Source organism: Lissotriton vulgaris, chromosome 7, assembly GCF_964263255.1.
Source record: "Lissotriton vulgaris chromosome 7, aLisVul1.2, whole genome shotgun sequence".
NCBI lineage: Eukaryota > Metazoa > Chordata > Amphibia > Caudata > Salamandridae > Lissotriton > Lissotriton vulgaris.
Genome location: NC_141695.1, coordinates 515,424,256 through 515,449,431, shown reverse-complemented (window position 1 = coordinate 515,449,431; position 25,176 = coordinate 515,424,256). Strand labels below are relative to the sequence as shown.

At 44.2% G+C, this 25,176-nt stretch overlaps 1 long non-coding RNA gene across 1 annotated transcript in view; it reads right to left on the bottom strand.

Moving 5' to 3' along the window:
* LOC147701970 (uncharacterized) overlaps positions 1-16,274 on the bottom strand; it is a 29,491-nt gene extending 13,217 nt beyond the window's left edge. Inside the window, exon 1 of the long non-coding RNA XR_015297490.1 lies at positions 15,800-16,274. This is a non-coding gene — a long non-coding RNA (uncharacterized LOC147701970). The remainder of the gene's footprint in view (positions 1-15,799) is intronic.
* Between the last annotated feature and the right edge of the window lie 8,902 nt (positions 16,275-25,176).

Here is a 25,176-nt window from a genome sequence, read left to right as displayed (position 1 = left end):
CGAGGATGTTCTTCAAGCTAGCTAGCAGTTAGTTCTCCCCATCCCTGGAATTTACGGTTGCATCAATACTATGCCTCCGAATGTAGTTCGTGGGTTACAGATATTCTTGTGTTTTAAGCCTTAACGAGCCCCAGGAGCCAAAACACGACAGTTCAAACGACCCAATGCAGAATCTCTAGCAATTGTCGGACCTCCAGGTCGGTTCATCTTGGCACCGATTCTAGTGCCTGCTCGGGGTGGATTGACCCCATAGCTTTCATACTTCGAATCTGTCTTAATAGGCTTTGGGCAGACATATGTGACTTTGCCGGTATACTTTGTATCACATCTCTACAAAATTGATCCTAGGACACGTCTGATGCTCCATATCTTCGATCTGTCATGAATTTGGGTCGGATGTACACACCTATACTACTAGCTGTGATATTCTCTACTTTGTCATTTGTTCTGAAGAAGTCCAGTGTGTTGGACAAAACGCGTTGGCTATTAGATGTCATATTTCTTTTACACAAAAACTTTGAAACAATTTACAGAATAAAAAGAAGATTCTCGTACACTTTGGAAGTTTCTTCTTTTTGGACTGCTTATTTGTTAAGAAATGTGACTTGGTGCATCTTACGGTTTGTTTACAGCAGCAAAACACTACCTCAAATAGGTCTTGGAGCACCTGTGTTATGTGTTTAATGGAAGATCAAACAGAAACTGGTTTCTGCAAGAAGTTCCAAGCCACCTTTTAATCCGTCTTGAGCAGCTGTCAATAAAGCGCAGTACAACCTCACTAGCTGGTTCCAAGATCCTGGCCAAAGGCTGCGAACTCTGATGATGCCCTCATGGTGTGTGGGCTGACGCAGAGGACGCTAAACCTGCCACATTGCTTTAGGTGGCTGGATAAGATAGGCGTAGGGCCTGAGGTCAGAACCCATACTGGAGGTAAATAGGGACATTATTTTTAGAGAGTCTTTGAACAGGCATGTGTGCTGCTTATGAAGAGGTCCAAGAAGACCAGTGACGTAGGGAAGGGGCTTGCTGGAGACTGAGGACACTTAATTATTACAAGACAGGGTATAGGCAAATGGAATGGTATAGGTCATGGCTTCACATCTTATGCTGGATGGCTTTTGTATAGCACTGTACTTGCCATCTCAGTGGACTCCTGCCACTGCATTCACGCTCGTTGTTTCATGTACCCAGGCCAGTATCGGGGACACCTCCAACCCAAGTCCTGGTTGAGGGCTTCAAGTCCGATTTCCAATCCAAGCAACAGCACCGGAAGTACGTCCTTAAACTCCAGCTGTTAATAGCATATCTTTGCTCTGGCCCCCTGGTATCTTACTGCAGTTACATTGACTGTTACCCGCCTGGAGCGTGGCAACATCCTGAACAATGGATCTGCATTGAAACTATGCATGAGTAATCCAGAAGTGTGCTGAAACAAAGATCATCCACAAGATGGCGGCCAGATTACTGAATGAAGTCCCAACATACTGCCATGCAGTTGCCCCTAGGTCGAGCTGTGCACTGCATTCCCATCAGTGCCACATATTTTTCAAGGCCTTATCCATTGGCCACAATTTCTGTCATACTAATGGTCTGTGTCTTAACTCTGCATTGCCAAGTGGCTTGACGCAAACTGACCCTCTCGTCTTCAAAACTGTGCAAGCTATTAGTACAGCTGCACAAAGTACTGCACATCTGTGCCTTCCTAAAAAAGAATACACAAAAAAGAAAGAAAGTACAAAATAAAGCGCTTTGTATCCTTTTGCCAAAAACAGAGCAGGCATATGTCGTGGAAATGAGTGGATTTACAATAGCTGCTGGTCGAACCGTAAACATGCCAGTCAAGTGTGCAATGCCGTGACCTGCAAAGGACCACATTCACCTATTCGTTACCTCCTTGTCCGTCTTCCCATCCCTTTCCTTACACATGAGCAGCTGGTCTGCTCCACAGAAACCCATTACCTAGCTGACGTCAAATACTTTCCCCAATATGGTGCTGCCTACCCAGGCATGCGTGGAGAAGTGTGGCTCAGGGGTTAGAGGCGGCAGACCCGGAAGCTGAGATCGGCCCAGGACCAGGGTTCAATTCCCCGCCTCGGCGGGTCTTGGGCTAAAAATTCCACGGAGTCGATAATTCTCGCTCCGGTGCCTTCTCGACTCACGGGTTCACACTCTGCGACTCTGGGCAATAGCTTGCTTAATCTCCACAACGGCCCCTCGCGGCGGGATGTCTGGCTTTCACCTTGTGGATACCCTGCCGGGCCTATCTCACAGGGGAATACCAGGACGGGTTCCCTAAGCAAGCGCCGGGAAACCCACTACAGGTAGCTGTGCGCTATATAAGCTCAAATACATTTACATAAGGTGATTGCGGGATTATGGCACCAGGACAGCCTGTTTCTGCACTGCACATCTGTTACCTATGGAGGTCAGGTAAGTTTCTTATGATTTTTATTGCATTTCTTTTCTTTACCTATTGTGTGGCTTACCCTAGCTGTCGCGGTTTTCAGCGAACCTTTTTCCACCCTGCTCAGAGGGCGTTGGCCTGTGATGCGAGTTGCAGTGCTGAGCGTCCTTTGGCCAGTTTTTCAGCCTCCTCTGATGCGGTCGCTGGTGAGATGTGTCCTCCAGTGCTGCCATTTGTTCCTGCAAGATGCCGGAACTGCAAGACTTTGTTTCCTTAGAAATGTGTCTGATGCTGCAAGTGCTTGCGTTTGTGGTGAGCTGCCTCGTGTGGTTCTGCAGGGGTTCCTATGGTGGATGTGCTGCCACTCTTGCTTAATGCAGCTGTGGGGGCAGTGTTCAGGACCAGGAAGTGGACGCTCCTACAGCTAAGGTGCCAAGAAATGCTACCCTGGCAGACATGGATGACCCAGTGACCCAGATGAGGAGGAAGGATGGAGGGGTCGCTTTGTAATCTCTTAACACAGGTCAGGGGCAATCTGGGATTTTCTACTCTTGTGGCACAAGAGTTGGAGGATTACTTTTTTTTACCCAGTACCATAACCCTGATTCTGAATCTTTGCACAGTGTGGCCCACAAAGTGAATGCTCATGAATGGTGTGTTCATTGATAAAACTGCATTCCCTCGGTTTTTGGGCAAACTTTATACCTTGGAAGGGTTTGTCAGGGAATTCCCTTAAACAGTCAAAGTGGATAACCTGACGGCTGGCCTTCCTTCCCAGGGCATGGTGCTTTTGAACGATGCCCTTCCTTCCAACCCCATTGATCGAAAGGTGGAAGGTGCAGTTAAGAGTTCTTATGCCACCACCAATGTTTCCATCAAGGCGACGGCCTATACCAATTATATGGTTCTGTACCTTTTGAAGGATTTCCAGGCCCTGGCTCTGCAGAGGATTCAGGGTTGGAATGCTTCCTCTCTGTTGGCTCCAATGGAGCTCTAGGTCCGCTACTTGTTCGACATCTCCTTCGATAATTTGTGTGCGTCTTCTGCAGCTTCACTGGCTTTCATTGCAGCTTGTCGCCATATCTGGATGTGGACTTGGAAGGTAGACACCTTGCAGTGGACTGTACTTTTCAAATTACCACTTGGAGGTTCGAAGATGTTGGATCTACAGCTTGAGGAAATGGTGAAGCAATCAGAGTATCAGAAGCTGGTGGCTCCCTTTCACTATCCCTCGCAAGGTAGAGGATATGGGTACTGCTGCACTTCTGCTTTTCCTCAGGTCAGGGGGGCTCACCCGCTCTTTCCTGGCAGGGGGTGTGGACAAGGGGCCCCAGGAGGTGATAAATACCAGTCTGACTACTGGCGCCTTAATGCTCCTTCTCCAAAGTAGTGACTATCCTCCCTTTCCAGTTGTTGGTCAGCTTATCTTCTTTTGTCATCAGTAGCACGGTCTTTCCGATGCCTGGACGGTTCGGACAGTGTCCTCCGGTTACTGGATCAAATTTTCATCTTGCCCTGCAGTTCACTTAGGCTCCTCTGCACTGGGATCCCATGGAGCAGGGGTCTTAGCTGGAGGGTGTTCAGCTTCGCTTGGAGAAAGCATCTATCATCGGCGTTCTGCCCCTAGAGTCTGAGATATTATTCCATCCTCCTACTGGTTTGGAAGAAGGATGCCAGACTTCTGCCTGTGTTGGATCTGAAGGGAGTGAATTTGCACATTCCTCATCTTCATTTCAAGCTGGTGACCTTGCAGTCGATACTTCAATTGACATCAGGGGTGCATACTCACCTCCCTCGACCTGATGGACACCTACCTGCATGTTCACATCCATCTGGCGGAAGAGCAATTTCTGTTCTTTGCGGTGGGCTTAAGACGCTACTAGTTCAAGGTGCTGCCTTTTAACCTATCATCGGTGTCTTGGCTGCCTGGTGGATATTCTCCATTCCTGAGGTATTCAAGTCTCTCCTTACCTTAATGATTGGCTGACTGTTTCTCCCTCTTTCGCTCAGGCATCGGAGAATGTGTGTCAGGTCTATCATCTTCTGAATTCATTTGGTTTCCTGATAAAACAACAGGAAGTCCTCTGTTCAGCGCTCTCAGTCTCTGAAGTTCTTGGGGGCCCTCTTCTGGATGGATCTGGGGAAAGTGTTCCCATCTTTCAAAAGAAAATTGACTCTGTTCCAACATCTCTCTTGGGTGCTGTCTCAGTCTCAAATGTCTGCCTGTCTCTGGCTGTGGAGTCAGGGGAAGATGGCCTCCACACTACTAGTGCTTATCTGAGTCCATCTCCATTTGTGTCCCCTCATGCATCACCTGCTGCACCACTGGGATCCTGCTTCTCAGGCTTACGATGCTCTAATTCCTTTGACCCCAGAGACTCTGGAATTTCTCCAGTGGTGGTAGTCTCCTCTCAGTCTCTCACAAGGTTTCAAACTTGACCTCCCTCCCTCGGTGGTCTTGACGACCATTGCCAGCGACTTGGGTGGTGGGCGGTTCTTGGGGATTCCAAGGCCCAGGGCAGAAATGTTTCCATTTTGTGGCTCTCCAGTCCTTGACCTGGAGGGAATTGATGACGGTTTGGCAGGACCTTCTTTGGTTCATTCCTGTCCTTTGGAATCAGATTGTCTGTGTTCAGACCAACAACCAAGTTATTATGCTTATGTCAACCAGCAAAGGGGCATGCACTGTCTCGATTTCTGTTTTCCTGGAAAATTGGCCTGTGGGCCTAGAGGAATCTCTTCCCTCTCGACAATCTATCTTCTGGGGAAGGAGAATGGGGCTGCGGATTCTTTGAGCAGGGTGTTCTCCTCATCCATGACCATGTGTCTGTCTGCCCTTCTCTTTTGGCAGTTTCTCTCCAAGTTCTGACCTTCCCTGGCTAGATCTGTTTGCCTCGGAGCAGATGGCTAATCTACCTCTGCTTTTCAGCCTGATCTCCTAGAGGTTGGCCTGGGCGATAGATGCTTTCATGATCCCGCAGTCCCATAGGGTCCTGTTGGCTTTCCTCCCTTTTCCCTGGATTCCCCGGGTCCTCTGGAAGATTCAGTTGGATCAGGCAGAGGTTCTTTCTGGCTGTTCCATAATGGACCCGAAGTCCCTGGTTTCCACAGGTTCAGGGTTTGGCAGCGTATACCCATTGCAGGTTTACCATTCACCCCTCTCTACTGCTTCCTCCTCTTCTTTGTGCGTCCTCTCTCCTGTGCCTCAGGCCGGGGGTATGGCACTTAAGAGGCTGACCTTGTTGGATCAGAGTTCCTCACTTGAGGTAGCTCAGAGCATTCAGTTGTCCCACAGGCCTTTAACCCGGAGGCCTTAAATTCTTCTTTGGAAGAACTTTGACAATTGTTGTCAAGAGAAGGGTCAGTCTCATGTGATCATGTCAGGGCACTGGACTTTTTGCAGGAGGGTTTTGTCATTGGGCTGGCTGTCTCCTCTCGGTTCCTAATGGGCTGCTGTTCTGGCCTTTCGGGGTTCTGCTATGGCTTCCCTTGGAGACTCATCTTTTGCAGAGTTTCTTTCTTCCTCATCTCGTTCCCTACTCTCTAGTCCCTGCCTGGAATCTTCCCTCTGTTTAAGGCCCTGGTTTCCCTTGACCGCAAGTTTCTTTCTGCTGTGGTTGTTTTTTGGTGGTAGATTCTTCTGGTCATCAGGTTGCTGGATTCTCCCCCTTGCTTGCGTTTTTGCCTCTACAAAGTGATTTTCAGCGCTAGTCCGTTTTTTCTGCCCAAGTCGGACTTCCATTGTCAGGAGAATATTGTCCTTCCTGGTTTTTTGTTTGTAACCAGTCTTCTCCCGAGGAGAAGATTTTGCAATCTCTGGATGTGTTAGGGTACTTTGCATCTCCCTGGATCGTACCAGTGATTCTAGGCTGGTGGATTCCTTGTTTTTGACCTAGGGTGTCTATGGGAAAGGTCTCAAGCCTTCTTTCTCCACTCTGACTCAGTGGATGAAGTGTGCGGTTCTCTGGTCTTAAGAGGCTGCTTGCGGTCCTCCTCTGTCCATGGGCGGTCCACTCATTTGTGATGGGGGTGTGGAGGAGGGTTCCTCATTCAGGCACGTATTTAAAAGTGTGCAACTGCATGACATTTGTATGCTGCTACATTGGCCTCTGCCAACACTTTTGTTTCTTACCACATCTTCAGTTGAGGATGGCTGATTTTGACGCTCATGCTTTATCTGCTGTACAGGATTTGTACTTTTATGGCATTACATTTTCATGTCTGATTGCAGCATCATTGGTGTCTGTGTGGCTCAATCACCATGCACTTGGGTATAGGCTCATGTGTAAGGGATTGGACGAGAAGGGGTAACGCTCAGTTACTCACTACCAATCTTCATTACTCTGATTCCTGGCCTTCCAGTTCTATTCCTGTATTCCTGAGACTGCCCACACTCTGACCCCCGCCCTCCCATCACCCAGCCCAGATTCTGTTTATGGTACTTGTTTTGAGTTTGCTTTCCTTTGATTTCTTTGGCATTCTCAGGCTGTCATGGTGACGTACTCCCCTCTTTATGTATGCTTGGTATGCAGCACCATATTGGGGGAAGTATTTGACCTCAGCTAGGTAAGCAGACGAGCAGCTCATGTGTAAGGAGTGGAACGAGAAGGCCAGGACTCAGAATAATAAAGATTGCCAGTGAGTAACTGAGTATTTTCGCCAGCCAGGCCTCCTACTCGTCTACAATTCTGGCAAAAATTGGCAATTCAATGCGACACAGAACATTTGGAGGTAAAACGCTAGAAGTGACAGGAACCAGGTTATGGAATGAATATCCCAAAAGATTTGTGACACAGCCACATTTTGTAAAGATGTTTACATAATATATGTTGTCAATACTGCACTGTTTTATCTGAATCGAATTAAATGCATTTGTATTTATGCTTTGGGCCTTGAAGCTAGGTTTCTGTTATTGTTGCACATTATGAATAAACTAAAAAAAAAATCATGCAATCCATGGCGTGTCTCCCGATATTTCTAATGCAGAAACATAGTATGTTCCCAGTCATTCCTTGTGCTTGTCTAATCAGAGGCTATTTCCTGTTGCACGCTTGTAGAAAGTCACATGAAGGGGGTGTTGGGTTTCTCTGCCCATTTTTCCAAACTCTAGAATGCACTGACCCAAACCCGGTGGGGTTTGTCACCAATTTAAAAACATTGCTCTGTAACCAACTCCCTCTGGTCTACAAGCCCCTGCATAGCTACCTTAAAGTTCTGAGCGCTAAGAAACCCTGACGGGTAGAGAATAAAGCCCCTAAATAAATATATACGGATGCACCAAGTAGTAGCATTTTAAGTGTTCTGCAGCGTGACCGAGATGGTTTAGTAACGATTGGAACAATAACTCTTAACACAAAACTTATGTCTGTGGTAGACTTTTGAAGAGGTGTGCTACTGGGCTGAGCGTGCTGTGATCTCTTCAGCACGCTGGGTGATGACGAGGATGGAATGCAATGACGCATGGTGTTTTGAAGAGAAAGTCAGCAGTGTATACGGGGAGGAAACAATGCTTTGTCATAAGTTTGGCATATGGCCAGTAAAGATGTTCCAAACAATACAAGCGCGTCCTGCTCCTTGATACCACAAGAAGTCCATCTCCAGGCAGGGCTGTAAGCGGGATCGAGCCCAACTAAGTATGACTTTAGAGCGCCCTCTTCAGTTGCATCTGGATATCTCTAGCAACCACGCAGACAGCAGTACCAAGAATGGCATTACTTCTGCCTAAAAGCACCATCTTTGCTTTTAGGCCGGCAAAGCTGAAAAAATATTTTTTCTTAATCTATGGTACACAGGTAAATGAATTCATTGGATTGATGCACCTGCTGCAAAGATCTTTTCACAGAGCTACTGCTTTACAACCTTTAACCCCTTGCGTGTGCATGACGGAACCACGCCGTCATGAGCCATGGGCGGCGTGTGCTCATGACGGCGTGGTTCCGTCAAGCGGCTGCTGCTCCGCCCACCCGGCATTAATACCCCGCCTGTGCGGGCAAATTAATGAGGGGGCGGGTCGTGACGGAAATACGACGTCATGAGCACACGGCATGATTACGTCACAAGCATGGAAGCACCGCGCTCACCCCCCACCCCATGGCAAAATTTGTGCCGCGACAAAGGGGTTAAATACTGACTGAGCATTTCAGACTCCAAAAATCGGTATGGAGCTCAATTCAGGTGGCTAATAATAGCCCCTGGTGTTTACAGCTCTTGGATATTCAATGATCTGAAATGTAGAAGTAAACGGATTGTTCTGTCGAGAAGAGAGGCGAGTTCTTAAGCAAACTGTTAAAATAGTTGCCAAACTGGTCCCGGTCATTTGTAACACTGGCCCTGAAAGCAAAGATTTCTGAGACCTATAGTTTCAAATGATAGGTAGCCGTCCACAAGCTGCAGCTGCTGACTAAAAACCAGGACTGCTTGAAGGTTATTTGCCCTCTCCCAACCCAATAATGTATTGCCAGCTGGCAGCTACAGTCTCCTGTACTGGTGTAGAGACAGTTGCATGCCAGCCTCACCTTACTTCACTGAACAGTCTCACACACCGGCACAGGAAGAGACATCACTGCATTTCCCATTATTCATCTCCACAGGAAGTGACATCTCGGGTTTCCTGCCAAAACCAGCTTTAGGAAAATAATCCAGACAACAGGACTTCATTTCTCATCATCCATCTGCACACAAAGTGACATCACAGTCTGCTTTTTCCCTACTTGTGTTGTCATGTGGGTGTCCTTAGTACAGGATAGATACAGACAAGAGTAAAAACTGTTTTGGTTTATTGGGCCCAGTAAGTGCTTGAGACCAGAATCCCTGATACAGTAAAATTTACATGACAATATATAATCCTGCGCCTCACCCAGCACCCCATACTGTCAATACCGACTTAAGTCCAGACCTAGACAACCCTCTAGGGTTGCTCTGCCGTACTCCACCTACCAGACTTCTCAGACCTCATCACCCATCAAAAGCCTGACAAGGGGCGGCTCCTCTGCTAAGGTGGAGAAGCGTCGCCCCACTGCTCTCAGAGCAGGAAAAATAAAAAGTGAAATAATAATAATAATAATAATAATAATAATAATAACAACAACAGTTATTTTTCATCGGTTTGGGGATGGGTTAGGGTGGTGAGGTCTGGTGGCACTAGGTAAGGAGTGGTTTGTGCACACTAAGTGCACATGACTGATTAGCCGACAGTCTGAGACCAGCCAAACAGTCATGCACACTTAGCATGTTCCCCAACAGGCTGGTGGGAACATGCCCTGGCTCCCTGTCTCCATGCTGAACATGTGATTGGTTATGGGGAAGTCTGTGTGCTTCCTGGTTCTGGCCGGTCGAAGCAACGGAAGAGCGACGGCAGCCAGAAGCTGAAAGGACAGAGGTGTTTTCTGATTTTTCAATTTTGTCTACCTCCAACCCCCCCCCCCCCCCCCCCCCCCCCCCCCCATTCTGTGACCCTTGTTCCCTGCCAGCCACAACTGAGCCGGACATCCTCCTCAGAAACATGGTTTAACTGTATATTCTCGCACATTCTAGACGTCCTTCTTCACAAAATCTACAGCATCTGTTTTGAGGACCAGGCACATAAGAAGAAAGGAGTCCTTGCTGTCATCCATAAGGCCTTCTGGTCTTGCAGCCTACTCAAGCAAATAATACCTAACACAATGCAGCGACTGACACCATTTAGTGCACTCTGCAAATAAGACCACAACGTTCCATGACATCTATAAGTCTTCTGGGCATAAACAGACTTTATGGATTAATTTTTAGGTATCCTGGCCATCTTGTCGATCTAGCATGTCCACACTTCAAACTTCAATCTCCCAGATAAAAGCCTAGAATTGTTGTTTTTTTAAAAAGAGGACTCCCTCTTCAACCTTCACATGTCACACAGGCAACACACTTCCTACCCCAAAGGCCACATCCCCAACCTGGTTCTCAAAATCAAACAGTCCAATACAAACCACCTATACCCCCCCCCCCCCTAGTCTGAACTGACCACTTTGCCACCCCAGCTCCTTTCTGAACACCCTGCCATCAAACCAAGCTCAACCCAGAAGAAAAGACAAACCTCCAGATCCTTCAAAGACTTGTCCATAGATAGACAGATCTCTCATCCTATCAACTCCATGTCACACACCAAGCAACTTTAACACTTTTTGGAAACCTTTTTGAACATCCAAACCCTAAATACAACATGTAAGAGCAAGTCAAAGCCTTCAGCACCCTGATGCTCTGCATACTTCGCAGACAAACAATCCATCCACAGACAGGAAAGTAAATGTAAGAAAAACTGAACTTGTGATGACCTCATGATTTTGGAGTCTCTTGCACAGAATGCAGACAGTTCAGCACATTAGCCAGAGATAACCACTATGCCAACACGGTCTATGAAGCCACCAAAAGAAGTACAACATTTAAGGCAATCAAGCACTCAGCCAGAGCCACCTATTTCTCACTTCTCAGAAAAGTACAATGCCATCAACCTCTTGTTCAGTGAAAAAATACAAGAAATCTAACAGCACATCCAAGTCACCAAGACTGCTTTATCTCCTACTCATCCCATTGAATCCCATAATGGTCAGCCTTCGAAGACGTATCTTCTACAGATCTCGCTGACATGCTCAAATACCCGAAAGCCACTTTTTATGAAGATTATGTCTAACCCTCATCCTTCATCAAAAATCTCTCTGCGGAGGCTCTCCCCCCTACTCACCATTTTCAGTACCTCCTTCACCTAATACATCTTCTCAGAAGCTCTCAAAACAGGCCAGATCCTCTCACTACTACAGAAACCTACGTTAGACTCAGATGACCGCGCTAAAAACCAGCCTATCACTCACCTACCATTCATCGGCAGGATCACTGAAAATGAAGTCTAGGTTTAGCAAAGACGACATGCATGCTTGAAATGAAAGATCGATAAACATTGCTTAAAGTACAGGGCCTTGGAAATCATGGGGACTGAGGCGTAATGTCCCTTCTTACTCCTTTGTGGCAGCCCTGGGCACTCTGCTGCTAGGGCAGCATGGCTTATGTTGCCAACATAATAGGCCTAACTTCTTGCTGCAGGTCTGGCTGCTCAGGTGAGGCTACAGATGGGTATGCTCAAGAGAGAGCAAGGGATGTTTCAAGAGTGAATTGTCGCCAGCAAAAAACCACAAACAGCTGCTCCGACAACATTTCCAGAGCACTCCACGAAAAAGGGATAATTTGCCAATTCACAGAGGCTAATATCAGGTTAGCAGTAAATAATGGGAGGAACACAAACAAAGAAGAAAATAATGCTAGGTGGAGAGGAAAAAATACAAATTAAAGTGGGTGTGACTGTGTGTCTGTCTGTCTGTGCACCTGTAAATGTGTCTGTCTACTTGCGGGTGTGTGCGCGCCTGTCTGTGGCCAATCTCTATGCCCATTTTCCTGCATGTATCTCCATAGGCCAGTGCCATTAAAGTCAGAGGCCGTCTGGCGAATGAGTATCTTTCGTGCTTCCTGTGTACCTTTCATAGCGCATGTTTGAAAAGAAAAAAATTAATTAATTTTGGCGGTGACTTTGAAGTGAAATGTTCATCAACTTCCAGTGCAAAAAAATGACGTTCTAGCTTCTCCCCCAGTCAATTAGTGCAAACCAGTGTTTAACACGGGCACACTCTTACTAGGAACTAAGGTTACGTTACTCAACCGTAGTGCAAAATCTCCTGGCATGATTGCAATGTACTTAATTTGGCCCTGCATCAGTTTCTTCCTGTTGAGCTCTACATCTTACACTGACCATCACCTTCATTACTATCGGACATTATAACTGGTTGACACACGTGCTCTAGGTTTGAAGCTTTTACAGATTTGCAACAATGGGGTGCCCCCTATAATCTGGTAAGCAGCATACCACAAGTAAATTGTACATGGACAATTGGACTGTGGGCAGCTTGGCTAATGTTATGTTCTTAGCAGAAGTGAATGTCAAGTAGAAGGATAAAAGCAGTGCATTTTAAAACCAGGCCAGACATTTTTTAGCGCTATGAACCTGTGAATAAGCACATTGCCTCCAGATAAACTACAACGGATAAACGACAACATTTTCTACACAGGGGGAGATCTTGCGGTGTCCTCATCTGTTCAAAGCAGAGTGCTTAGTTGTATTCTAGTATTAAAACAGAGCCACCCAATAATCCCACCGGGACTGGGTAATGTAAATCATATAAGCTAAGTGTCCAAGTAGGAATCATTCACAGCGTAAATTTTACATTCAACAGTGTCATAACAATGATCACTAAATTAACGAAGGTAACCAAAGGGTTTCAGCAACAGCAAACAGTAAATAGTATCAAAAATATATTTTTATTTTTTGCTTTTCAATTATAAACTTTTTTGTTTTACAGTTTTTCACGAATCAAAAAGTCCGGCAACATTAAACCACCAAAACCATATCTCACGAATCATATGGTGGCATATAAACACCTTTACCACATAGTGTGGACACACTAAAGGACCACATGCACGTTATTACATATGCAGCCTAATTCACAAATTGTAATTTCAAGTGAATTATACAGTATGGTTGTATAAAAGGTGTTAGGCAACCATACTGTATAATTCACTTGAAATTACAATTTGTGAATTAGGCTGCATATGTAATAACGTGCATGTGGTCCTTTAGTGTGTCCACACTATGTGGTAAAGGTGTTTATATGCCACCATATGATTCGTGAGATATGGTTTTGGTGGTTTAATGTTGCCGGACTTTTTGATTCGTGAAAAACTGTAAAACAAAAAAGTTTATAATTGAAAAGCAAAAAATAAAAATATATTTTTGATACTATTTACTGTTTGCTGAAACCCTTTGGTTACCTTCGTTAATTTAGTGATCATTGTTATGACACTGTTGAATGTAAAATTTACGCTGTGAATGATTCCTACTTGGACACTTAGCTTATATGATAGTTGTATTCTAGCCAGGTTCAGAGAGGTCTACCCTCCCTGCCTTAGAGGGCAATGGGTGTCCTAGGGTTAGAGTTATGTAGTTGCTTTTTAGGTCTGGTATTGGTCAAGAAGTTTTAAATTTATAACATTATATGTAAAATGTATTTGTAGGAGCTTTCAGCAAGGCCTCCTTAACTTTTGGTCTATTATTGAGTTATTCACATTTCTACTTCGTCCACTACAGCACAGAGCAATGGGTCATCCACTAGCTAACGTCTCGGTGAGAGACAGCATTATCTACTTTCACAAGAGTGCATGTACACACAAGTAGTTCCTATCAGTGCCAGGAATTACTGTAGCATTCTGTGCTTTTTGAGATACAAACAGTTCTGTTAAGCCAACTTGTTTTCTTTTTTTTAGATTGACGATTACTCAGCACCTTTCCCAAAAATAAGCTTTTGCAAAAATCATGACAAAACAAGTATTAATAAAGCCAAAAGGCTAGTGGCCAAAGTTAGACCTATTGACTTTGACAATGCTTGTTAATTGTTCGGTGCTGAACCATGATTTGACTTATGAACCAAGATGATAGATTTACATGTATTTTTATTTTACACTGGAAGCAAGAGAAAAAAATTCTCATAACATGTGTGGGTTCTGTGTGGATTATGCATTACAAAGAATGCAATCCCCGCACCAGAGATTTAAGACCTACCTTTCTTATGTATGCTTTAGTATCCCACTATAGAGACAATTAAAAAAAAATACCCTTCCTCTCTAATATGGCCTTGGCGACCGTGACTCGTTTCTCCTGATATATATATATATATATATATTCTCGACTCTTTGTTTAGGCCTTGCTTACCCTTGATGTGCTTATTTTAGTGCCTAGTGCTAAGATGCTCATACGTTTACTTGGCGCTTTCGAAAACTTTGAAATAAAATAACTGTGACTGAGTAGATGGTGTCAATTGAAATAAAGCATGCCTATTAGGATTATTAATGAGCTCATAATGGTCTTTTAAAGTGATGCTTGGAGCCTTTGCAACCCATACAGGGAGGCGGATGCTTGGACCTATTACAGTTAACACAGGATCACCCTAGAAGCCACGGGCTGATTGAGGATGGCTTGTTGAAGGGTGAATGTGGGTGACTCGGGTGTAGCACTCAGAGCACTGCCCATATGTTCAACTGTAAAGGATACACACATTTCCAATGTAAATAATACAAAAAGTGTTTAAACGGTCATCTAGGTTATGATGTCACAACTGGTCTCAAAGCAAAGCAGACCTCATGAAACAAAAGTACGTTCTGGAATTCCTGTTAAGGCACACATAAGGTTTTCACTTATGCAAACCCCAAATAAACTATTATAACATTTCTAAAAAAAATATAAAAAAAAGGAGAAGAACGTCGTTGGTGAGATGACTTCTCTATTTATCTAGTGACCAGTTAGATGGTCTCTAGGCCTTGGATTTACCTACTTCACACAGCATTCTGGGATTTGTAGTTTCTCTCATTATGACAATTACAGAAACCCAACGTTAAAAATACCCAGACATATATGAGTAACTCACACCTAACAAGGGGAAACTGGAGACCTCATTGCTATTGTAAAAAAATGATAATGTGCAAAGGGCCTCTCTGGCTCGGTAGAGGCGAAGTGAGTGCCCATGCCCATTCAACCCTTGGCCTCTTTGATAAGATCATCATGTGTGCATTAGTGCTACCCTTTTGAACTCCGGCCATAAACTAATTTATCACCGGCCACTGCCCAACCAGTCAGGTCAGCTAAATAACCTACAGGGCTCAGGTTTTTCTGATCACTTTATTACTTGTAGCTCCGATGCTACAATTATGAATTTAGGCGCAAGGAAAATCCCATGACTGAACGAACAAGTTACACCCCACCTGGGCCAACTTGAAATCTGTGCTTTGACCAGTCATATTGAACTTAAAACCATCTAACCAAAAGTTAAAAAGTATTACTTAGAGGACCTCATTTCATCTAACAACTACATACACTCTGGGAGCTGTATCCTTTATGAACTAGAGTTGAACTAAATACACTAAGCAACAGTTTAGAATCGATTTTAAGTTGTTCGCTCAGGACTGGAACCAGATGAAATCTGTGCCATTGAGGTTTTTTTGCAGTTTTATATAGAATGAACTCGACCAGAAGGTTTCAGGGCGCTTTACATGAGCACCTGCTGCTTTACAGACGGACACTGAGAGATTAAGTAATTTGCCAAGAATCACAGGATGTTTGAGCCTCCCGCCAGATTCGAACCTGGTTACCCAGCGTCAAAATGAGCAGCTCTAGCCGTTAAGCTACATCCTCTGTGGTAACAACACTTATGTGTGGAAAAGCACGAGAGTTAAGCGGTCACCCATCTGGCACAAGAACGATCTCAGGACCACAAATACTCGGATAGCAAAACTACTGTTTACAATAACAACAAAGTCTACAACACATACCCTCGGGCCTGTGGTGCACACATCTCCGGCACGGCGCCGCGAAAGTACATCCAACCCGCAGGCTCGCTCGGGTGTTCTCGAAAAAAACTCCGTTCTGTAAGTCGCGCGCTCCTGAAGCTCGGAGAACTTCCAAGGAGCGGGAAGACTCCGCGCGCTATGGCGCTATCCCGAGCTCCTTGTAGGACAGCTCGATGTTGAACGTGTACCAAAACATCCAGAAGATCATGCTCAGCGCGATGATGAGGGCGCCCGTGTAGATGTAGAAATCCCAGGCGTTGAGGCTGGCGAATATGCCCACAAGCAGCAACACCAGCCCGGCGACGTCAAAGAGAAGCGCGATCAGCAGGATGACGTAGCAGCGTCCCACCACTTTGGGCAGTCTGGGGAGCCTCATGCCTGGGCCCAGAGTCTCGTGGCAGCATGAGCTGCGGCCGGCGCGCGCACCTCCCCAGTCAGTGTCTGTCTGGAGCCAACTGGCTGCTGCCAAGGAGCAATGCTTTTTTTAATGCCACACACACCTTAAATAACAATGCATAGGCAACTCACCGGGACACCTGTTAACTGTTTCACGCCCCGTCATTCTTCGGCGTCCAGTGCCTGCAGTCATTCAAGGCCGGAAGAACCTGCTGGGCGACTCTTCTTTTCATAAAGCGCTTCTTGGAGATCTGAACCAGCCGCATGGCCTGTATATAGCAGAGCCCTCCAGATTATGTGGAAATGGATTCAAATATGCCCATTGCTGCTTGGCGAACGCTCGACTCCAGTTCTTGAAAAGACAAGAGTTGCACACGCTTTCCAGGTAGGAAACTGCAAAAGATCTGAAGTGTCACCATCACTGTGCCATATTGTAATCAAAGCGCAGGAGTGAAACCAAAACCATCCTTGTGCAAAGGCTAGAAATTACCTGTATGCCTTCCTTACAGTAAAACACAAAAGTGGCACCCTATTGTTTTCAAACTCCCTCAAGGATATGGTGATATAAATTAAAGTAAGGAACAGTGTAAAGCGACCATATTGTATTCCCCATGACTTTCCAGCTATACAGCTTCTCAGCAGAACTAACAATTCGAGCAGTTCCCGCGAATCAAGCAGTAGGAAGATGTGGGAATGCAAATTGTCACATAGGACCGCCCACTTTTTAGATTTTCTTAATATTGTTCAGAATAAATGTAAAAATGCAACCATATTCAAGGAGCTGCTTAAAATGCTTTGAATTTAAGTGCCAAAAAAACCCAAGTCAGACATGCCACTACTAGTGACAGCCTGCTCACCTCGGTGGATAGCGTGCACTCCTACTAGAATCAAAGGTCGTTTGATAGCATACTAAGTTAAGATCCTAATCAAACAGTGCCAGGTGTGACATGTAAAGCCAGTCATGATGTTATAGGTCACAACAAGGTGCATTCTGGTACTGGTAGTTTTATGATTGCCTTTATCGCTGCATTATTGTAAGTGCTGAAGTTCATAGTGATGACCACAACTGACGTTGAAAAGGCTGATAGCTCAGATTATTAATCTGCTTTCTTTAATTTATCACAGTTCTTACAGGCTGTGCTGCTTAAGTATACCACTCTCATAATGTGCAAATTACTCACTTTTGCCTCGTATACTAAAAATGTTATTTGACTTCGGCTGGACCCCTTGCACGAGAGCAACTTTAAACCAATCATGTTTATCTGCCGACAACACTAGGCAAGGGCCTTGCAGTTTCCCTTATCTCGCTAGCTGTGGAAAAGGCATATTAAGGTCACGTACGTCAGACGCCTCAAGAGGTCCTTACATATAAAGTAATAGACTAAAAATGGCCTCCGTGGTATGCGAAAGGAAAAACCGAAATGCAAACCTGTTATTTGTCAGAGGCTCAAAAATCCTTCAAATGGAATATGTGGCCTCCCCCCCCACCCATCCCATTAATTAGTTAATTAATGTGGTCATCGCGCTATGGTTCCTCGGGCGGCAAGTTACAGCCTAGTGGCCCACAGCAGAAACACGGACAGGTCACTGCCAGGGATATAACCTGTACATGATCGCGTTTTTGATCTGGCAGGGATACGAGTCCACATTTTCCTGCTAGATATATGGACACTGAGTTGCGTGGAGCGCTGGCGCTTCTTGGTCTTGAAGTTTGAAAACTGCCGGGGCGTGACGGTAAGACAGCTCTGGAAATTCAGTGTTTTCAGCTGATATCAACGTGCAACCTGCGGATCACAAGTTCTGCTACAGCTGAATCAGTCTTTCACCCATTCGAGCTGACAAATTGTGGACAGTTGAATTCGTTATCAGAAACACCTGTCGTTTCCAGTGCAAGAAACGGCTAAGGTTTAGTAGAAAGACCACCATATAAAAAGAAGTTAGGAGATCACAGTAAAATAGTCCACAAGGTTGAATGTTGCGGTCTAGGTGAAAATTGCAAGCCCTGCCGTGAATTATGTAATCTTTCTCTACTTATCAAAATGGCTACTATAAATTTTAGGTGCATCACATTTGTAGCACTTTGATTCTGCTAGCATGAGGCATAAACAGTTGCCGACGTAATACAGAATAATGAGACATTTCCTGTGTAGCTGTTTGCCGGATTAGTCAGTGGTGTGACATGGCGCAAGGAAAGTAGCCCCCCCCCCCAATTCCAGCTGAAAAGTAGCTAACAACCATAGGTGGGGTGTAGTGAGCCCATCAAGCTTTTGGGTCCTGGTGCCACTGTACCTGTTGCACTATTGGCAGCCACGCTTCAAATAATAGCCTTGATCATGTTCTCGTTGACACTGTAGGAGTGAGGCGACCCCCCAGAGGACGGGGGTGTGGTTACGTTTCTGTTATTGCCCGTGGAAGCAGCAGACCAGGGTTCTAATCTCGGACACCCGGGGGTAGTTTATTTCGAGTGGGCACTTCCTGCCGCATTTTAGAAGCAAGTCGACGGGTTTCTAAAAAAAGATAAAGCTTTTAATTATCCATTGGAATGCGGACACCAGAGCTCCCTCCTGCACAAGACATACCAGGGTGACTAACCCTGGTTAGATAAACCGTTCGCAGATGTGCGGTGAATCATGTGACAGGATGGTGAGTAAAGTGTGTGCAGGGAGCCATGTGTTGGCAGCACTCGGAAGGCAAGTGGTGGGACATATCGGATGAAGAGTGATAGCTGGAGGGTTGTGAGTAAAAAACACAAGTTTTAAAATTTTTGTTTAACCTTGGCAGGTTGTGGTCGGGTCAAACGAATGCACTGGTTTTCAGAACCTCTCTTTACCCACTAGGCAAGCCAACATTGCCACTGTGGCTCCTTCCACATCCACTTCCCACTCTCCAGGTCCTATTTCATCATAGGCTCTTGTAAGGGTAACACCACTGAAATAACAATGTTGGAGTTCTGAAGGTAAACGAGCAAATAAAAATGCCTTTGCATTTTGTCTTCACCTAGTCACATTTGCTATACATTCAAAGACAGAAGTCAAATGTCGGGCTGTGTCTTCTGACACATTGATGCTTATTCTTTTAACATGGAGAAGAGTGTTAACATTTCTTTCTTAGACTGCAAAGTTAGAGGATTTTATAAAGTGAACTGTGACAATCTTGCTCGTGTACAGAGAGTGTGAAAGGAAAAACTGTAGTATGTCATTTGTGTCTAAGTCACAACATTTAAATACCTGTTTATGAATTGTAGATATTTCAAAGTATATCAGCAGTTAGGAAAGCACAAACAAAGTATAATTTTTTTGCAATTCTGAACTGTGTTGAAAACATTTCAAAAGGATCAAATTAATACACTTTACTTGGTAACATGCACATGATAAATACATGTTTGCTAAAACCCAATTTCCATATGTTATCATTTATTTGAGCGCTATTTAATTCTATCAGTAAGACCCTATTCAGAGCAAATTTTGAGGCCATTTCAACATAAAATGCGCTGTCAGTGAATGGCTGTGCACAACTGCACCATGCGTTAGTACTATATTTGCAACCGTGCTCTCAAAAGTGCACCACACCCATACCAGTCTCCTGCTGAATGGGCGTGACTCATTTGCTAAAGTTGTTCATTATATAATTGGATTGGATTTTATAGTCACTATGACTTTAGTGATGTAACTGATGGCAGCAAACCCACTCTGAAAATTCTTCCAGCACCTCTATCCTTAATTTACTTATTTTCTGAGCCTTGCCAGTCATTTAACAATCCTATCAGCGCCCTTACTCCTTCTTTACAGAGCTCTTTCTTCCATCACCCGTACATCCTTCAGCAGACCTGACAGCGTTTCCATCAAATCCATTGTATCACTCAGTTTACCCAATACTCTAATAAATAAACATAACTATTTCATTTTCTTGGTGTTCTCATCGATGCTTAAGATATTCTTCTCCTGTGCTGGGCCATAATAGAACTGGGTGTGGTCATGGCACACGAGCATCGTGCCTCATGACGAGCTGAGCTCGTCATGAGCATCGAAGGGGTTAAGTGCTCACGTTTGTGAAATCTACATCATTGATAATACAGCTTTCCAGACTGCCGCAATTCTATCCTCTCATTGAAGCAAAGATTTTTTTTACATGTAGAGCAGTTGGGTATTTTGTTCGCTAGATTGTAGAACAAGCATTGGCAACGCCAATAGTTCTGGGTTTAATGTGCTAACACATGCAGAATAAGCACAATAAAGGCAGACCAAGAAATGAAAGATGGTATGTATTGAAGGAGTCTTTGTCTTTTATACAGTCTTGTTTTTTCCCTATGTCAAATATCAGTTGGCAAGTGAGCCTTCATTAAGTAGGGCCAGGGAAGAATAAGAGACGGTGGAATGTGTGGTATGAGGAGCACAGATAACTAAGAGTGAGGCACATGGGAGAGACCCAGTAGGAGGAGAAAGAGAGGGCTTTAGTTGCGAATACTGCTTTGTAGGGAAGGTGGAAAGATACACCATAACAGCTGATAACATCAGATGAGAGGGAAATGCTCAACTGAGCCTTGAAGTGGTTGACAGAGTCTCAAGCCAATAGGTGTAAGAGGCTGGTCAAAAAGTCAGTGCTTGAAAGGTGTGGACCCAAAACTTCCTCTATGTATATGTACGTTTGACAGCCCTCCTGTAAAACAAGACCTTAAAAGCTGCTTCTTATGTCAAATTGAAGCCAACATGCCTCACTGGAGGACTGACCTTGAGGCTATTGCTCCAATAATGACAGGCCACACACATTTTGTTCCCAGGCCTCAAAGTCCCCTCTTAGGGTAGGAGGCCATCTACTCCACACCCACAGAACTGCTTTTGAGGAAGGTGAAATGACCAGGACAACATTTGGTGTGGTTAAAAGTGAGTTCCATATAGTGGTAGAAATAAGCCTACAAAAACACACCCTCAACAATTGAGTAAACCTAATTATAGCCATTATTATTAGCCTAATACATAGAAAATCCATACAGCAACAGCCCTAACATTTTAACCCCTCCCTTATGGCTCTAACTCCCCCCACTCTCCTGTGTCTCTTCTCTAGGTCATTTAGCTATTCTTAATTTTACCAGTCAACAACCCTTCACTTCCTCTTGATTTGCTGATTACTTTTTCTACTTGACCTCATGTTCCTTGTTGAGCTTAATCCACATTGAGCTCAAACTGTTATATCTCACAGTTTAAATGTATTCAAACTCTAAACCTAGGTAGTCCAACCTCAACATAATTCCTGGAGATTTAAGTGTTTTCCCCCACCCTCCCCTGAAGAACCTTTACAAAGGTGGCATTTCTGTCCCCTCCACTATTTTGTGCTTCCTATGAACAATTACTTCCACCACGGTCATTAAATTAATTAAGTATGTTTCTGTGGCCCATTCATCTTGTCTGAACAACTAGGGTAAACTTAACTTCTTAGCAGAACCCTATGGTTTCTCTATTGATTTAATTGTATGCCCTCTTAATACTCACCAGCAATAGGAGCAGTTTATAATTTTAATTCAGGCGATAGTCCAGCATTTGCCACAAAGGTGTTCATGTGTTCAATATGCTCTGGGCAATATTTTCAACCATGGTGCTGGAACCTAACTGGGTCCTTAGAACACACCAATTGTACACTTAAACAAACCTTGACCGCTATTAAGCTGATTGCATAACCTGTATGGGGTTCAGAGAGCAGTAGCGGCTCCTAGTGGGAGTGCTGGAGGGGAAGAGCAGGGTGGGGGGTTGTAAACTCGGCCGACTGGAGGTAAGTACATAAATACAACTAATTACATTGTGCACACTGCAACACCATTTGCACTGCAGCGTGCGCAATGTAATTCGTTTTATTTATTTATTTATGTACCTCTGGTCAGCCGCATGCCAGAGTTTACTACCACCACCCTGCCCCTCCCCCGCTTGCCCCACTCCCACTACAAGCCGCTACTGTCAGAGAGCACTAAATAACGTACCTAATATTTGGTGGACACACCGCATATAACATGCTCTTTAGAGTACCATTTTATGTGCCCTGTCTTGGTGTCTGTGGAAAGGTGGCAGTGTTGAAAATACCTGATACTTTAACTCATTTCACTCTGCTACAGAACATTCATGAAACTAGAACCACGTTAACTAATGTGAAGAACTCTTATTCTGTCACTGATAAAATATAAGATTCCTAAAGTTGGTGACAGGTTAGTCCTCAAAGCATGAGAGTGGGTGCAGGAGAAGATACCTGATTTAAAAAAGTATCCTGATGATCATCCTACAGACTGCCTGTTTCACTTCTTGGGATAGAAGGTACTAGAGCAGCAATCTGCCGCTTTTTCCTGGTTCAATGAAAAACAGAAATGTGTTGATCAATGACATGAAAAATCATTAGGTGACAAAGTCTGGTTAACAGATCCTCACTGACAACAAAATGACTTTAGAGTAGATCAACCCTTCCTCTCCCTATTTTGGCAGTACTATCCCAAGAAGAGTACAGTCATGCTGAAGTCCTGAGCCCCATTCCGGGGACTGAGGAGTCCGCTGTGTCTATAGCTCTACCCCAAGAACGATTGTCAACGAGTGAACCGGATGCTGCGATTAAAACCATCCCAGCCATCAACACTACTGGTGTAGTTTATTATGACCCATGTACAAAACCCACATCAAGTGAAATGATTCCCCTATGAGAAATTGTGTTGTTAGAGAAACTCTGATGCAGATTTTGTAAGAGGAGAAGTAATAAACTTTTCTCCAGTTAACAACACCGATGGCGTTTCTCTTGCTGTTGGTTTTGCAACATATATCTTTTCCCACCATGGTCCTACATCTGCTTTCTACTGGAGTACTCTCACTTTTAATGTGGATTATAATATTGACTGTAATTCTTTTTTTGCATTCAAACTATATTATTGACAAGGCAACAATGTTTCCTTTGGTTCAGGAATTGCAGCTGCATTCTTCTTTCATAAAGCACATCGGGATCATCATGCTGTGAACATCACTGCATATCCTGTGTTACACAGTATTGTTTTGGAAAAGGTTCCTTATTAAATCATGGGTCCGCCAGAAATGATTCAGATTGCTTGTTTTGAAAATATCTTTGGATCGTATTATAGTTCCCGGCTCCGTTGCAAATTAATTGGACATAAATACTGTTAAATAACTGATGTATGATTTAAGGTCTTATGTTACTTTAGATAATGAAGATCCTTATTTCATGCTGAAAATCACCAGGAGCTGTTTTGCTTTCATAATTACGTACATCATAACATTTGTTAGACCTAGCATCCTTGGTGTTGTTTCCCCTGACTTTATGCCTCCTTACCTCCTGTTTTGCTTAGTTAATTTTTGCTGGTTTTAGGATTCTTGGCACTTTACCATTGCTATTCAGTGCTAACATGCACATGCTCGGTACTCTAAGCATGGTGACATTGGCTTATCCACAATTGGCATATTTCATTTAGTTATAAGTCCCTAGCAAAGTGCAATATATGTTCCAGGGGTATGTACATTGAATTATATTAGTGGGCTTGAAGCACTCTGTGTACCACACACTCAGAAGCCCTTCACACATGACTCAGACCTGCCACTGCAGTTTTAAACTGCCCCGTTGGCCTCACAAGTTAAAATACTTGCCATGCCCAAACCTTCCTTTTTGTTACATGTAAGTCACCCCTAAGGCAGCCCAAAGGGCTGGGTGCAGTGTAATTTAAAAGGTAGGACATATACGTTTGAGTTTTAGCTGACCTGGTAGTGAGAAACTGCTAATTTAGTTTCCACTACTGCAAGACCCATCTCTCCCATAGGTTAACATGGGGATTGCCTTGAAACATCTTTTAAGTCTAATCTCCTTTTTGGAGCAGATAAATAATTGAGTTTGGTGTCTCTGGACGCACAATGGAAAAACACTTCTTTAGTAAACTACTTTTTTTTAAATTGCAGGTCCGAATGTTGGCATTTTCTTACTTTAGCCATTCTGTGCCTCTGCCTGTCTCTGAATACATGTCTGGGTTAGGGGGACAGCTGGGCTTATGGGCCTTCCTGAGGTAGAGTGAGAGGGAGGATGTAGTAAATATGCCACTCCAGATTCTTGTCCAGTTGATGTCCCCAGCAGTTACAGCTATGTGCCTCACGCTGTACAATCAGTACTGAAAATTCATACAGAACATTTCTCTACCATGACATTCCGAGTTCTACTTGGCTATTCTATGCCAGAATTGCATAATTAAAACTACACATCTTTTCCTGTATGAAAAAACCCAAAAGTAAAATACAAAAACATATCACTAAGCCACTATATCCCTCCAATGTAAATTAACCATGAACCCCCACAATTACATGAATAAAACCAGTATAACCTAGGTTAGAAAACAAACATGTTTTTGTATTATAGGTATAGATAATATGCAAACTGTATTTTTTACCTGGAATGTTCAGCAACCTTGAAGACATTTCCTACACTCCATTCAGTCCCATTTTCCAAGTCGACCACATTTCGCTTTACCTCAACAACCTTATGTGGGCTGGAGAATTTAGTATTTCCTTTTGCCACTATTCCAATTTTCATCACCAACCTTAATTTGTGTTCCTTGACACCATTCCTAATATTATAGTACTTTTCTGCAACCCTCTGTTTTACAGTAACTCCAGCCTTTATTGCTTTGTGACCCACCCACAAACGATTCTTGGCAACTAACCAATCTAGATTCTCCTTCCTGTCAGGTTCTCTTCCCTTCAGGGAAACCAAGGGAAAGACCCCAGTTGCGGCAAGAAGAGTAATCTTGTGGGCCCAACCCGATTTCCTCAGTTCTTTCTTCAACTGGCCAATGACAATTGTTTATTGTCCATGATTAAACGATTAATTCTCTCTACCATTTCATTCACTTGTGGCCTAAATAAGGCCACACTTTCATGGACAATGGCTCACTTTTTCATAAAAATTTCTTCACAGGTGATACGAATTGTACTGCGTTGTCA